The sequence below is a fragment of the Dermacentor silvarum genome, chromosome 5 (genome assembly GCF_013339745.2).
Source record: "Dermacentor silvarum isolate Dsil-2018 chromosome 5, BIME_Dsil_1.4, whole genome shotgun sequence".
NCBI lineage: Eukaryota > Metazoa > Arthropoda > Arachnida > Ixodida > Ixodidae > Dermacentor > Dermacentor silvarum.
Window position 1 is genome coordinate 121721625 of NC_051158.1, and position 12746 is coordinate 121734370.

The 12746-nt window shown below is 51.6% G+C and overlaps 1 protein-coding gene across 1 annotated transcript in view; it reads left to right on the forward strand.

Moving 5' to 3' along the window:
• Nucleotides 1–205: 205 nt before the first annotated feature.
• The window catches only part of LOC119454385 (uncharacterized), a 127498-nt gene continuing 114957 nt past the window's right edge, over nt 206–12746 (forward strand). The window contains exon 1 of the mRNA XM_049668435.1: nt 206–248. The gene's annotated coding sequence lies outside the window, so the exon portion shown is untranslated. The remainder of the gene's footprint in view (nt 249–12746) is intronic.

A 12746-nucleotide genomic window follows, 5' to 3' on the forward strand; every position in this document is an offset into this window, starting at 1 on the left:
GAGAACAGGTAGACGCTAATCTAAAAAATTTAAGCGGCGTGCAGTTTGAACGTTGCCCTTTGCACCTCGATCAACAACCGGAGCAAACGACATTTTATAGGGGGAATTGTGACTCATCAACCAAAATAGGTCGCCGTAGAGATAGGTATATATTAAAATATAAATATACTAATATATATAAAGGGTGTTGTAGACGCTGCGAGTACTCATCGACCGGATACGCGTAGAAGAGTACTGGAAGAGCGCATGTAAGTATTCGTTTTTCGTATTAGTACAGGTGCCATGAACTGCTGTCCTTGCTGTGCTGTCTGGATCACATTTACCTTTAATGATGAGGGTTGCCTACAGTCAACCTAACGGAATTTTTACGTACAAGCCTATATGGCTCGCCAGTGAAATCGGCGATGATCGCCATGAACGAAGCGAAAAGCCGGAGGAGGAAGGCGCTGGCAGTGGTGAAGAAAATCGCACGCCGGGAAAGTACGAAGGAGCGCGCTGAGCGCACAGCAAAGCCACGTCACCTAGAGGAGTCTATAGTCGGGTACAACCAGAAGACCGGAGAAACTCCGCCCAGATGATCGAAGCACGGCAGCCGATTGCCTCAGTGACTAGATGACTGGTATGGTGGAGCTCTCCTGATGGGAATGCTAAAGCGCATGCCGTATCGGGAAACAAACACAACCCCGTTCCTCATACAACGCTACGCCTCATCTGACTTATAGCTTCGTTACAAGGAACATAAGTAGGAAGACCAGAGCTGCTTGGCTATTGTGCTGTTGACGTGTACACGGCACATTTGGTACTCGCTTTCCAATCTCAACTGAATGTGTTGATATTACCAGGTGCTTAAAAAAGGGATGCATTTTTTGAAGCAATTAAGAACCTGGGGCAACAAGACGATCGAGGCAGCAAAGGTAGAAAAATGCTTCATTCATCGTTTTAAATATTTACACCGATGTTTTTCTCTCGGTTTTAAATAGCATTATACTCATATTTTTCTTGGTGTTGTGTTTTCACAAACCTGTTTTCAAGAATGTGCTTCGTTCCATTTTAAATCTTTTTTTTATTTTTTCTGTAAACTTTTCTGTTGTCATAGCTGATAGAACTTTTTTTATTGCAAGACGGTTAATCACATTGTGGCAACAAACTAGAACCCAGAACAGAAAAGTAGGAGAAAATACACCAAGAAGGCAGATTGAGAAGACAAGGTAGACGAGAGAGAAAGGCTTTAATGAGATTGAAGAGGCCAGCCCTGCTATTCAGATGACTTCGTGCTTTGAACGAGACAAGTTAATGAAAATGGGAAAAAAGACGTCGCTCAAAGAGAACCTACAAACGAAAACGCATATAAAAAAGGACAGAAATAAGACTATACACAAAGACGCAACTATTCACACACATGGACACAAACGCGAGCGCGCTAACTAAGAAACTCTCAAATATACAGAAATCGAAAAATAATGTATATGCGCAAACGAAGGAAAACACGGACAAACATTTACACACAGCCGCGGGTATACGGTAGAGGTTCCCTTTTTTTGCGCCTCTGCCTCAACACATTCATAGGAATTTTTTGTGACAACATATCACGAGAATCGAAACGCGCCTCAGAGCTGTGTTGTGGGAAAGCATTTCGAGCGATGGCAGCGCACCTTATGCATGATTGTGTCAAAGCGGGCATTCTACAGCTGGCGCGTGCAGTGAACAAAGAGTACTAAGCCACACAGCGATGTAAGTTTATGCCAAATTCCCGCGTAAGGAGACCCGTTTAACGGTAATTATATTATAGTAGTACTGGGGCTGACATTCAGGAAATAAACACTGCTACCAAACGACTGACCGCTACTAATTCAATGACATTCGCTCAAGCAGCGCATTTTAGTCACTGATTGTTATCATTGGTGGACAGCGATCAATCGACGGTGCTGCACAACGCTCGAACGACGCCGCTAGACGCTCGACTATCTGATTATACTACTGCCAACCATCCCTTGCGCTGAGCTGGCAGCAACAAATGTTTGCGTTGCAGGTTGCGTTCGCAAAGCTTTTCTGTTGAGAAATTCGTAGGTTTGCTTCATCATCGTACGCTTTTCCGATTTTCCCTGAGAATGGGTTTGCTCTATATCACTTTACTGCGCCCGACGAAAAGCACAGCGACACAGTACACGAACACACCCGACGCTCACAGTAGGCACCTGACCTTGGTAAACTTTTCTCGTCATAACTTCACTTTGGAGCAAAGCAAAACGCCAGGGAACAAACGCGCAGGATGTTTGCAGCGGTGTCTCGCCACGGAATCCTGTTTTCAGACGAAGCGTTGCGCAGCGTAACCGATGGTCGCTGCAATGTTTCTGCGCCGGATCATGGCGTAGTAGAAACGTGGGCAACATCAAAGGTGCATCGTAAGCTCGCAATAATATTGTCACGTAGTAGTGACGCTGAAGTAAACAGTCGTAAAACTGTGTATGACGAAACTGATTCTTTATTGGGCGAACCTGTGCCCACAAAAGCAAGCTACACTCAAAGCACAACGAAAGCGGCGAACACAGTCGGCGGTCGTCGAAAATCTGATCAGCGGCAAAGCGCGTCGGCTTTTATACCTGAGTCATCGAAGGTTCCAGATTAATCCCTGATGCCCGCGTGTCTTCCAGAAAGTTCTAGACAATTGGCTTCGGTCATACAATCAGATAACATAAGCGTCGGTGAAAACAGGCAAAGGAAAGAAGCATCGAGAACGTTCCAGAAACTTCCGATACAGGCGCGTCCTGCGCCGAGCGATAACGTTTAACATTTGTTAGCCGGTGGAAAGCGGCCACCGGTGAAAGATAAACATGTATACGTGTCAATACCCTCCCCTTAAAAAGCATCGTCCCGATGCTACAAACACGAAAGCGAAAACAAAAGCATGCGTAATAAACAAAAAAAACAATAACAAAGTAACAAAGTACCTAACGTCGTCAGCGGGCGCAGAAAGGTTTAAGATGTACCACATGGATGACTTCAGGTCGTGCCCGGCGCCGCTGTGATTGCGAAATGCCGTCTGGCACGACCTCATAGTCCAGTGCGCCAATACGTCGGATTATCTTATATGGTCCGAAATAGTGACGCAACAGTTTCTCGCTAAGTCCTCGTCGGCGTATCGGAGTCCAGACCAAAACACGGTGGCCGGGCTGGTACTCGATGTAGCGTCGTCGAAGATTGTAGTGTCGGCTGTCGGTCCTCTGCTGGTTCTTGATGCGCAGGCGGGCGAGCTGTCGACCTTCTTCGGCACGCTGCAAATAAGTGGCAACGTCGAGATTTTCTTCGTCAGCGACGTCCGGTAGCATGGCGTCCAGCGTCGTTGCCGGGTTCTTTCCGTAGACCAGGTTGAACGGCGCCATGGTCGTCGTTTCTTGCACGGCCGTGTTGTATGCGAAGGTCACGTACGGTAGGATGGCATCCCACGTCTTGTGTTCGACGTCGACGTATGTACATTGCCAGCATGTCGGCGATGGTCTTATTTAGGCGCTCGGTGAGGCCATTCGTCTGCGGGTGGTAGGCGGTGGTGCGGTGATGGCTTGTCTGGCTGTATCGCAGGATGGCTTGAGTTAGTTCTGTCGTAAAGGTCGTGCCTCTCTCAGTGATGAGGACTTCTGGGGCACCGTGACGCAGGAGGATGTTCTCAACGAAGAATCGGGCTACCTCGGCCGCACTGCCTTTGGGCAAGGCTTTTGTTTCGGCGTAGTGGGTGAGGTAGTCCGTAGCTACGACGATCCATTTATTCCCGGACGTCGATGTCCGAAAAGGCCCAAGTAAGTCCATCCCGATCTGCTGGAATGGTCGGCGAGGTGGTTCGATCGGCTGTAGAAGTCCGGCTGGTCTTGTCGGCGGTGTTTTGCGTCACTGAAAGTCTCGGCATGTCCTTACGTAATGGGCGACGTCGGCAGAGAGGCGAGGCCAGTAGTATTTTTCTTGTATCCTCGCGAGAGTGCGTGAAAAATCGAGATGTCCAGCCGTTGGGTCGTCATGGAGAGCTTGCAGAACCTCTCGAGGCAATGCTGAGGGTACCACGAGGAGGTAGTTGGCTCGGAGAGGCAAGACGTTCTTCTTTAGGAGAATGTCGTTTTGCAAGAAAAACGACGCCAATCCTCGCCTGAACACGTTCGGCACAATGACGGTCTTGCCTTCCAGGTAGTCTACAAGGCTCCTTAGTTCTGGGTCGGCTCGTTGTTGTTCGGCGAATTCGTCGGAACTGATGGGTACCAAGAAAGCGTCGTCATCCTGGTCGTCTTGTGGCGGCGGTTCGACGGGGGCGCGAGACAAACAATCGGCGTCAGAGTGTTTTCGCCCGGACTTGTAAACGACGGTGATGTCGAATGCTTGAAGTCTCAGGCTCCAGCGTGCGAGGCGACCTGAAGGATCCTTCAAGTTAGCTAGCCAACACAAGGCGTGGTGGTCGCTCACAACTTTAAAGGGCCTGCCATAGCGGTAGGGGCGAAACTTTGATGTAGCCCAAATGATGGCGAGACACTCCTTTTCTGTTGTGGAATAATTTGCTTCCGCCTTCGATAGCGACCGGCTAGCGTAACTTACAACCCTTTCTAGTCCGTCAGTCCTCTGCGCAAGCACGGCGCCGAGTCCTACGCTGCTTGCGTCGGTGTGGACTTCGGTATCGGCGTTTTCGTCAAAATGCGCAAGTATTGGCGGCGATTGCAGGCGTCGCTTCAGTTCTTCGAATGCTTCTACTTGCGGCGTCTCCCACTTGAACTCGACGTCGGCCTTTGTGAGATACGTCAGTGGCTCAGCGATCCGTGAAAAATTCTTGACGAAGCGCCTGTAATAGGCGCACAGTCCAAGAAATCTACGCACTGCCTTCTTGTCAGCGGGCGGAGGAAAGTTGGAGATGGCCGCATTTTTCTGAGGGTCGGGGCGCACTCCTAGACTTGTTGATGACGTGGCCCAAAAACAAGAGCTCCTCATATGCGTAGCGGCACTTTTCGGGCTTTAACGTGAGTCCGGAGGTTTTGATTGCTTGAAGAGCTGTTTCAAGGCGCCGCAGGTGTTCTTCGAAGCTTGAGGCAAACACAACGATGTCGTCCAAATAGACGAGGCAAGTCTGCCACTTCAAGCCTGCCAGTACTGTATCCATGACGCGTTGGAAAGTCGCAGGTGCCGAGCAAAGACCAAACGGCATCACCTTTAACTCGAACAGTCCGTCTGGTGTTATAAAGGCAGTCTTCTCCCGGTCCCTCTCGTCGACTTCGATTTGCATTTTAGCCGGTTTTGAGGTCCATCGACGAAAAATACTTTGTGTTGTAGAGTCGATCCAAGGCGTCGTCAATCCGTGGGAGGGAGTAAACGTCCTTCTTTGTGATCTTGTTGAGGCGAGGATAATCGACGCAGAAACGTAGGGTTCCATACTTCTTCTTCTTTAACACCACGGGGGACGCCCACGGACTCTTGGACGGCTGGATGATGTCGTCGCGTAGCATTTGTCGACTTGTTGCCTTATGGCCTCGCGTTCGCGCGCCGAAACTCGGTACGGGCTCTGACGGAGTGGCGGACATATTCGTCGGTTATAATGCGGTGCTTGGCGACAGGGGTTTGTCGAACTTTTGACGACGACGAGAAGCAGTCCTTGTATTGCAGGAGCAGAGCTTTTAGCTGTTCTTTCTTATGATTGGGAAGGTTCTGATTGACGTCGAAAGTTGGTTCAGGTACTACAGTCATCGTTGAAGGTGCAGTAGAATCCGTGACGGCGAAAGCACTGCTGGCTTGTACTATTTCGTCGATGCAGGCGACCGTGGTGCCTTTGTTAATGTGCTTATATTCGTGTTTGAAGTTCGTGAGCATCACTCTAGCTTTCCCGTCGCGTAGTTCACCTATGCCTCTAGCGACGCAAATTTCACGGTCGAGCAGTAAGTTATGATCGCCCTCGATGACGCCCTCCATGTCTGCAGACACTTCGGTACCGACGGAAATCATTACGCTTGAGCGAGGCGGAACGGTGACTTGTTCTTCAAGCACATTCAAGGCATGGTAACTGATGCTTGTATCCGGCGGTATCGCTTTGTGTGTTGAAAGCGTTATCGACTTGGACCTTGAGTCGATGACTGCACAATGTTGGTTTAGAAAGTCCATGCCTAGGATGACGTCCCTGGAGCAGTGCTGCAGGATTAAGAAGCTCGCCGGTATGTGCGGTTGTTTACCGTGACTCTCACTGTGCAGATTCCAGCCGGCGTTATTAGGTGACCTCCCGCTGTCCGTATATCGGGTCCTTGCCAGGCCGTCTTCACCTTCTTTAACTTGGCGGCGAACGCGCCACTGAAAACTGAATAGTCGGCGCCAGTGTCGCCGAGAGCGGTGACGTTATTACCATCGATGAGCACGTCTAGATCGGTAGACCGGCGTCTGGCGTTGCGGCTAATTCGTGGCGTCGGATCACGGCTGCGTCGGCTTGCTCTGCTGCTGCTACGTCGCGTCGGAAGGTCTTCGTTCGGCGGCAATGTGTTGTCAAGGCTGTTGCTAGGCTGCGTGCTGATATCTCGTCGTGATGATTCGCGAATCGTCGTCGTCGTCGGCGGCGGAGGATCTTCGGCATTACGTCGTACAGCAACCGCACCTCCATCGGTTGCTGCTTTTAGTTTCCCGCGTATGGGCTGGGAGATCGGCCGCGGGTTGGGCCGGCATACAGGCGGCGATGCGGCGAGATGTAGCGGCCCGCTGACGGCGAGCGTGAGGGTCATCGTGGTTGCCACTGGGCTCCGGCAAGGTAGTCGGCGATGTCACGTGGTCGCTCGCCAAGCTCTGGACGTGGCGCGTTGACGGCGAACCCTCGTAGGCCTATCTCGCGGTATGGGCATCGGCGGTAGACATAGCCGGCTTCCCCGCAGTGATAGCAGAGCGGGCGGCGGTCGGGGGCGCGCCAAATGTCCGTCTACCGCTGGTAGCTGCGCTGGGCGACGGGCGGTCGTGCTGGCGGCGGCGGCGGTGGACGACGGAACTGCGGCGTTACGGGGCCCTGGCGCGAGCGCGGAGGGTGGCCTTGACAACGGGCGACGGCGGCGTAGGTCATCGCTTGCGGCTGTGGTTGAGGCGATGCCGGAACTACTGTCACTTCCAGAGATCGCTGAACCTCTTCTTTAACTATGTCAGCGATTGAAGTCACCTGAGGCTGCGATCGTGGGAATAATTTCTGTAGTTCTTCCCGTACAGCCGCTCTGATCGTCTCGTGCAGGTCGTCGGCGCCTAGAGCTTGAGCTTCGGCGTAGTATGTCAGCGCACGGCGGTTGTATTGCCTGCTCGCATTTCAAGCGTCTTCTCGATCGTTGTCGCCTCCGAAACAAATTCTTCCACAGTCTTGGGCGGGTTGCGCATCAATCCGGTGAATAGATGTTCTTTGACGCCCCGCATCAAGAACCTAACTTTCTTTTCTTCAGACATGTCGGGGTCGGCGTGGCGGAAGAGGCGAGTCATCTCCTCCGTGAAGATCGCGATGCTCTCGTTCGGCAATTGAACTCTGGTTTCCAGGAGAACGTCAGCGCTTTCTTTCCGTACGACACTCGTGAAGGTCCTCACGAAGTTCTCGCGAAATAGGTCCCAAGTCACCAGGGTGGTTTCTGTGTTCTCAAACCATGTCCGAGCAGCGTCATCCAACGAAAAATAGGCATGGCGCATCTTGTCACCGTCGCTCCATTTGTTGAATGTCGCGGTGCTCTCGTACGTCTCCAGCCATGCTTTAGGGTCTTCAGCTGATGACCCACGGAAGGTCGGTGGCTCCCGAGGTTCCTGCAGCAGGATGGGGGACGCTGGAGCTGCCATTGGGGTCATTGACTTGGCCTTGATCGCTGTGGTCTTCTCAGGGAAGAAGTCCGTATTCTGGCAAAAGTCCTTGCTGCCTACGGCTAGCTCGCTGGTCCTTGGCGATGTTGGTCTCGTCCTCCGGTTTCGGGCTTCGGTCGCGGCTTTGCGGGGGCGTCCGCTGCATGGAGACAAAAGCACCTCCACCAGATGTCACGTAGTAGTGACGCTGAAGGAAACAGTCGTAAAACTGTGTATCACGAAACTGATTCTTTATTGGGCGAACCTGTGCCCACAAAAGCAAGCTACACTCAAAGCACAACGAAAGCGGCGAACACAGTCGGCGGTCGTCGAAAATCTGATCAGCGGCGAAGCGCGTCGGCTTTTATACCTGAGTCATCGATGGTTCCAGATTATTCCCTGATGCCCGCGTGTCTTCCAGAAAGTTCTAGACAATTCGCGTCGGTCATACAATCAGATAACATAAGCGTCGGTGAAAACAGGCAACGGAAAGAAGCATCGATAACGTTCTAGAAACTTCCGATACAGGCGCGTCCTGCGCCGAGCGATAACGTTTAACATTTGTTAGCCGGTGGAAAGCGGCCACCGGTGAATGATAAACATGTATACGTGTCAATATTTCGGTATGATAGACCACCACAACAGTGGCGTAGCCAAGGGGCGGGGGGGGGGGGGTTGGGGGGGTTCACCCCACCCCCGAAATTTTTTGCACCCCCCCACCATCCCACCCTTTGCTCTCGTCGCTTCGCGCTGACATATTTCAAGAAACCGGTGCTACTTTCACACTTTCATTCCTGGGCGCTTCCGTTTGGGTTGGTAATTTACAGCGAATCATGTCTGCATATGGAAAAAAACTGTCACGGTGTTTGTCAAGGCCTTGACACTCTGTGAGGTTTTGGGCGCGAATGTGGCGGCCGCATTCTGAAACAACAAATGCGCAACAAATGAAGAAACAAATGAAGCAACAAATGCCGCAGCCGCATTTTGGATGAAGGCGAAAATGCTCGAGGCCCGTTTACTTAGATTTAGGTGCACGTTAAAGTCCCCAGGTGGTCGAAATTTCCGGTATACATTTCCGCCGCTTCCCTTCAGGTGCCGGTTAGGCCACGTTCGCGTAGGAACTTGGTCTCGAAGCTGGCGGAAGCGGCAAAATCTTGCAAAATCCGCCCGCCTAGGCGGCAAAACAGGCAGAAAAACAGGCGGCGAGCCAAATTGGTCTCGGACCGATTTTTTCGCCATGGCGAAGCGGAAAGGTGGCGGAAAGTCGTTCTGCTTGTGGTAGAACGCCCGCCTCGGCTGCGGGAGGCTGTGGGTTCGATTCTCACCGCCGCCGGGCACCCACTGGTTCAAAAGGGTACAAGCGAACCCCGGCCTGGCGTTCGGCTACCTTCAGGGGTGATACGCTTGGGAAAGGAGCCTGCGCCCTGAATTCCCGTCGAAACCAACGTGAGCACGGAAATAAAGTGGTGTCTGGGCCGCTCCCATGGCGGTCATTTCCCATGTGGCGCCCCAAGCACCTATTGAGGTGGGGGCACCTTCGGGTTGAGGTCAAACACCCCTTTCCAAGCGTTCAAGTCCCATAATGGCCGAGCACCAGGCCGGGAGCGCGCTTGTACCTATTTTACCGGTAGGTACCCGGCGGCAGCACTTGCCTCCCACAGCCGCGGTGGATGCTCGTCTACAAGGCCGTCTGTGGTTGGACAAGAGGCGCCCAGAGACAACAGCTGAAATCTCTATTGGGCCCTCTTTCGAGATGTGGACCCCACGACAGCCAAGCACCAGGCCAGGGGACATCTCTGCCCAGGACAAAAACCGGTGGGTTCCCGGCGGCACCGGGATTTGAACTCGGTACCTCCCGCAAACGAGGCGGATGCCTCGTTGCGGGAGGTACCGATCAGCTGCAATGCTGATCGATGCGATCAAGAACCACCCCTTGCTCTACGACAAGAGAAGTACTAAAACGTACTGTCAGCAATAGTCGCGATAGAATTCAACGTCGCGCGACAGGAGGTGCGGCAACGAAGCCTTGGCGTGACCCAACTTCTTACACTTTAGCAAAGCCAGGCGAACCCACCACTGCCGTTTCCGAGGTTTTCTTGTCTTCCGTTTATTCATTGTCCATTTCGAGAAAACAAGTAGGTAGAAGTATAAAAGCCATTTCTTCTTCCACTTCCATGACAGACAATGGTTAGGCAGATTCCTCGTTGGCGCTCCCTAATTCTCCTCGCACGTGCACGGTATGTTGCAGAAGTCGCGGGGTGCTTTTCTCGTCGCGACGATAGATTGGGAGCGTAGGTCTCACGTAGGACGCGCAGACTTCGGCGAGCCCCAACACAAGGGCCAGCCCGGGTTTTAGCTTTGGTGTTCCCGTTGCCGCTTTCGTGTCCTGGAGGGGCCGAAAATAATACGAAATGATGAAATGTTATTACAACTTGTAAATAAAAGCTATTAAAGAAATATAATCACGCCTAGGCAGCAACCTGTGACACAGCGCTACCGCGCCCGTGTGAGGAGAATTACGGAACGCCAACGAGGAACTTACCGAAGGTCGCAGATGACACGCGAAATTGCGCAAGACGATCACTTTTGATGGCGGGTGGGTCAGTGAATGAACATACCGCTCGAAATAATGCGATGATGAGCGCCACCACGCCGACAAACGTACGCAGACTAGATGGATGTGGACGAAAGCGGCAGCGGCGGCCACGGTGGCAGCAAAACAAATATGAACTTGGACATGCGCGGAAAAGATTTTCCAGCCGCTTTGGCCTGTCCACCCGCTTGCCGCTTCTCAAGTGTGAACGTAGCCATAGTCTGCAGCGCAAAACGTCTCTCGTTTGCGATTGCGCCCCTACGGAAGGCTGGTATACTTACTGTTGTGTTGCTGAATCCCAAACCAGCAATTACGAAAGGCTGGTAGTTGCTGTTGTGTTGTGGAATCCTAAACCAGCAATGCACAGTCAACCACAAAAGTTTGCGGACCACGCGAGCGCGTGCCAGACTGCCTATCCGCGCCACCTAGCGGTACGCCACCTAGCGGCGACAGGGGCGCTCTCCCGGATATGAGCCCTCTTGGTACTCGCCTGCCTGTTAATTTTTTATTCCCGTGCATGACATGGTTAGTTCGTTGTGTTGACGCAGAGCGCTGTCTGCGATAAGACCGCCACATATCTGGCTTGATAGCAGTATCGGAGCAATCAATGCAACCTTTGTCGACTGGTGTGCCAGTGGGTAGATAAGTTTCACGAAGCGCTGCGACGATTTTTTTACGCGACGTTTACTGGCGCACTTTGGTTGGCAGCATCTTGGTCCAATGAGTGTTGCTGCTTCTGCGTCTTGAGAGAAAGGGTAGGGAGGTGTTTCACTGTCATCAAAAATAAAGAAAAAGCGGATGCATAGAAAATTTTCTTTCACACATAGGCGCATCTTCGCATCAGTCGCTGAAAACGTAGTAGACTTGCTTCAGGCCACGTGGTGATTGCCTATTTGGAAAGATGCCGCTGCGTGTTCCACTTGACGAAAGAAGGCACATTGTGCGTTTATTTATATAGGGAATACTTCAGCGCGAAATCTGCCGCCGAACCAACAGGAGCCGGACTGCCGTGAATAGGATTATTCAAGCTTTCCGCGACGATTACAGATTCACAGATATGGAGCGCAGTGGGCGTCCAAGGGCCACGACTGAGGAAGAGGACCGCCTGATTACGGCCGCCATCGTGGCTGATCCTTTTCAAAGTGCAGAGGATATCCGAGAAGCGCTCTCGCTCACGGTATCGTCTGATACTGTAAGAAGAAGGCTGAGTGAGCTTGGCCTGCAGTCTTTCGTAGCAGCACAGAAGCCCTGCCTCTCAGACAGCCAGCTACAAGAATGACTCATGTTCGCTACAGCAATGAAAGATTGGACAACAGAGAAATGGGGCGATGTCATCTTTAGCGACGAGTCAACTTTTTCCACGCGCTGGGACCAACGGAAGCGGGTTTGGCGTCCACTAAACTGCAGGTGTGTTTACAGTGTATTGGCAGTTAATTCACGAAGCTAATTCTGCATCACAACATGTTTCACGTAAAATGAGCTTTTGGACATTACGAGATTTTTCTGTAGTGGTATTATGTTGAAAACATTAACGACTGTTTCATAGTACTACTTACTCTGAAGCTAATTAAAAGCTGCCAGTGGGTCTTTCAGTACTATGTAATGATGTTTGCACGTTTTCTATTGCAACTCTATAACAGCATTATAAAGTTCATACGCAAAAGGAATCACAACATTTTTAGACGCGCCGCTGGAACCCAATGTATGCTATTTCTTGCAGATATCTGCCTAATTACACACAGAGTGTTCTATCCAGTGGACGGTGTTCCGTGAGCGTGTGGGGAGCAATCAGCAAAGATGGCCTTGGTCTCCTTGTGCGTCTGGAAGGGCCCTTCACTGCGTCACGGTACTGCGACGTCATCACTAGACACCTCGTTCCGTATGCGCTGGACGGTCCCTTCAGCGACGGCTGCTATTTTTTTCAACACGACCGCAGCCCGATCCATAAAGCACGTATCGTCCAGTGATTGCTAGAAGAACATGCTGTTTGCCAGCTTGAGTGGCCTCCATGTGGCGCCGACTTGAATCCCATAGAAAATGTCTGGGGCATGTTGAAGAAACAGCTGTCCACACGAGCCAACCGCGGCCGCACGGCCGATACGCTGTGGCAAGCGATCGCACAAGAATGGGAAAGCCTGCGCGGTCGACCGGAGATTACTGAATCTTTGTACGAGTCGATGCCCACACGCATCAATAAGGTGCTAGAAAACGGCGGACATTTCACTTCCTACTAGATCATTGAGAGACCTATGTTTTATGACACTTCTGTAAATGTCTTGTGAATAAATTCATCCCCTTCAGACACGAATTATGATGCACTGTCTGCAAATGCGTCAAATGCGCATGGCATAAT